The sequence below is a fragment of the Dioscorea cayenensis genome, chromosome 7 (assembly GCF_009730915.1).
Source record: "Dioscorea cayenensis subsp. rotundata cultivar TDr96_F1 chromosome 7, TDr96_F1_v2_PseudoChromosome.rev07_lg8_w22 25.fasta, whole genome shotgun sequence".
NCBI lineage: Eukaryota > Viridiplantae > Streptophyta > Magnoliopsida > Dioscoreales > Dioscoreaceae > Dioscorea > Dioscorea cayenensis.
The window spans coordinates 12,385,732-12,389,743 of record NC_052477.1 but is presented as its reverse complement, the minus strand read 5'-3'; the positions used below and the strand labels follow the sequence as shown (position 1 = coordinate 12,389,743).

At 38.9% G+C, this 4,012-nt stretch overlaps 1 non-coding gene across 1 annotated transcript; it reads right to left on the bottom strand.

Moving 5' to 3' along the window:
* Nucleotides 1-795: 795 nt before the first annotated feature.
* On the bottom strand, nt 796-902 carry LOC120266198. Its single transcript, XR_005538039.1, has one exon. It is a non-coding gene; the product is annotated as a small nucleolar RNA R71 (small nucleolar RNA).
* Nucleotides 903-4,012: the final 3,110 nt, after the last annotated feature.

The window sequence follows — 4,012 nt, the reverse complement described above, 5'->3', positions numbered from 1 at the left end:
TCTTTTCTTTACTTTTATTTGCATTGATATCTTGAATCAACATCATAACTTGGTTTTCACTATAGTTAAGTAGCAAAACTTGTGTTTCTGAGCAACTATTCTTGCAGAGTTACATGCATTAAACCATTTTTGTGCTTTGTTAGCGTCAAGTTTTTGGTACCATTACTGGGAGACTCGTAGCTTATTGTTTTAGCCATTTATTCTTTTGTTGTATTCTTTGAATTTATTTTATTATTTCTATAATTTTATTGATTTGTTCTTGCTATTCTCCTATATAGATAATTGTACATGACCAGAGCTAACCCTACAAAATTAATAGAAGAAGATAGGGAAGTCGAAACAACATTGTTATGAAGGATCCGAGAGAATTCAGCGGTTAAATCAGAGGTTTATATTAAAGATAGAGAATCTGTTATCATGGCTGAACCTAGGAAAACATTTTCTGAATATGAGAGGCCACGGTTCACAAGAGAGGAGTTTAGTGTCCAAGCCCCAACGATTGTAGCATATAACTTTGAATTCAAGGCTAGTACTATTGGGATGATACATAACTCATGTCAGTTTGATGGCCTAGCAGATGAAGACAGAAATGTCCATCTCTCAGTTTCTACAGATCTATTTAACATTCAACATAAGCACTATTACAGATGATGTGATTAGATTGAGACTCATTTTGTTCTGTTTAGAGGTTCGGCATATCGATGTCTCACTTCTTTAGCCCGGAGATCTATTATGGCATGGAAAGACTTAGTAGAGAAGTATTTTGAACGATATTTTTAACCAAGTATGGCAACAAATACTAGACAGGAAATCTTAGCATTCAAGTAAGGTGAGTCGGAAACACTATTTGAAGCATATAAGTGATTTAAGGATCTTCTCAGGGGATGCCCTCATCATGTGTTCAATATGTGGATGAGACTTCAAATTCAAGTATCTATATGAGGCAAAGTATTTTTTTGCAGATATGATGAACAATGAGTTACACCGGTTTAAGAGATAAACGTAGATATTGACTTAGCAATAAAGGTAGATGCACTCACAAGGAAGTTAGATCTACTTGTGCGTAACAGTCTGGGTAACAATTCATGCTCCAGAATTGTTCTTTTTGTGAAATATATAGAGGAAGACATGGGCCAACTCAATGTCTGATTGCCAGTTCAGTTGTTGCTCCAGTGGAGAAAGTCAATTAGTATCAACCACAACAACAGCAGGGAAAGAGGAAATTATCCACAAAGGATTTGTTGGTCAAGTACATGATGAGCAACGATGCTAAGATAGATGAGTTTAATGATACATTAAGGAAAGCCCAAGCAACGATTAAAAACTTAAAGAACCAAGTTGGATAGTTGGCAAAGTCCAATACTGAGAAACTTCAAGGTAGCCTGACACATTCCAAATTGCGTGTGTGTACTGTAAGTGTACGGGTGTCGAAGTAATAAAATACCCCAGTGAGTGGGTAGTCGAATCCACAAGGAACTGAAGTATTAGTAGTAACCAATTATTAGTTATCTAGTCAAAATCAATGGTTGTGATGAAATGAACTAATTGCAAGAATATTAATAAGCAAGGAAAAGGGAAAAATAGAAAGTAGAAGAGATCTCAATCAATTAAGATAAGGTATCCGGGCGATGCTCCCCCTAGGATCTAAAATGAAGCTTGAGACTTGCTAAATGCTTCTAAACAGAGTTTTATGCCTCCAAGCCACCGGTACTAGTCCTCTACAAGGTCCCGGGAGAGAAATCGCTCAATCTCAACACCTTACACCCCATATGACCACAATAAGCTCTAGGGATACCTAAGAGTGAAATGGATTCTTAAACATAGATCTAACCCTACTTCTAGGCGAAAGATCCCTAATCCCCTACAAGGTCCCGGCAGAGAAGTCTCTATATCTCGCGCCTCACACCAAATATGGTTGCACAGAGTCTTGGAAATACGGAGATAGGAAACACTTGTCAAAAGAGAAAGGGGACACTCCACTATCTCATGACTCACCCTCTCAACCCTCTTTAACCTTTGACTTCTAACTCTAATGGAGACCTCTCTCTCATCAAAGTAACAAATCATGCATATACAATCAACCACAAGGATCAATAAAACACACAAGCCATGGGAGAACAAGATTAAATCTCAAACCAACTCGGATTTAATAGTAAACAATAAGAAAATCAATATAAAAGATAAATTCTAGGGTTCACATTCCCAAATACCTACTAGGGTTTATCCCTCCATGGAGCAAGTTCCAAAACAAAGATTAATACAATGAATAGCAATGTAAACTAAAGAGAAAAACCCCCTTGAATTCATAATGATGGCCTTGATGTGTTGCTCAACATCTTAAAGAATCCTTCTCTGAAGCTAAGTCACCGAAGGCTCCCTCGATGCTATGACGAAGAGAAGATAGATTAAATTTGGTGAAGAACGGCCCCCAATATCACCAAAGACCTCCTCTAGAACCCTTGCCGTTTTTCCCTTAGAGTGCTTGCAAAAAGACCAACAAAAAGTCTCCAAAGAATAAGGCAAACGACCTATTTATAGTCACAAACCGTGGTTGTCACGTGACTTCACGAGCCCATGTGGATTTTCCAAGCGCCCGTGTGAGCTGCAAGAATTTCCATGCGGTCGCGTGGAATTTTCACTCAGTCGCGTTAACAGTAATTTTGCTATAGTGCTGCTACAGTACATGCTACATTATTTTGCTTCAATATTTAGCTACAGTTCTCTTCACAACCGTGGTCCAAACACTCTTCTCTTGAGGCCACATGGTTGGGCACACGTCCATGTGGTAGGCTATAAGACTTTTCTTCATCGACTCATCATTTGAAAGGTCTTGCATTCTTTACAAATAGAAGGAACATGGAGATGTGATTGCCTTAATGCCCTTCCAACTAGCAAATTGGCTTGAATCTTCTTAGAAGTTGGCACACACCTCCATATTCATGAACTCCTCTTGTGTCTTGATCCTTGAATTGAACAAGAACTCTCAAAATGTGTCTTTGTAGCCTCTCTTTGCTTCCTTTTCTCCCTTCAAAGCATTCATAACCTAATCGCACAAAAGAACACCAAATACACTATATGAGACATTAACCATGGTAAAAATGATGCTCAATGCATGTAAATCATATAAAAAAAATATGTCTACTCAAGCACTTATCATAACCTTCTAGCAACACTGAAGCTAAGCCAAGGGAGCACCTGAAAGCGATCTCATTCCGTAGTGGCACGACCGTTGAGATAAGGACCGCTCAAGGTCCAAGTGTCATGACGAAGAGGGCAGCCGTATAGGAAGGCCCTAGTGCTTTAGATGAACTTATTTAGGAGAGTGATTAAAGGGATGAAGGAAAGCCTAAAGGCCCATCTCAGACTTGACCCATAGGTTAGGAGTATAGACCCCGAGTTCCCGTATCCTTCCAGGTTAAATACTAACAAGGAGGATGCATAGTTTAAGAAATTCATGAATATATTCAAGCAACTCCACTTTTATATTCCGATTGTTGAAGCACTATCCCAGATACCTAAGTATGCAAAATTCTTAAAGGGCTTGCTCATTAATAAGAGGAAGCTGGAAAAGGTGGCTAAGGTAGCATTCAACGGTGTTCATTCTACTATTATCGATAGTAAGCTATTGAAGAAGCTGAGAGATTTAGGCAGTTTTGTGATCCCATGACTATTGGGTGATTGAGTGGAAGAACATGCACTGGCAGATTCTGGAGCTAGCATCAATATGATGCCGTACACCATATATTTGAAGCTTAGGCTTGGAGAGTTAAGGCCGACTAGGATGACAATGCAGTTGGCGGATAGATCAGTTTGAAGACCACAAGGAATTGTGGAAGATGTTCTTATGATAGTCCAAAGATTTGTTTTACCCTTGGGTTTTGCTATTCTTGATGTGGATGAGGATGTAGAGACCACGCTTATTCTTAGAAGACCATTTCTAAACACATTTGGGGCCATCATTAATTGGAGAGATGGAAAAATGACCTTGAAGGTCTAGGAGGATGAATTGGTG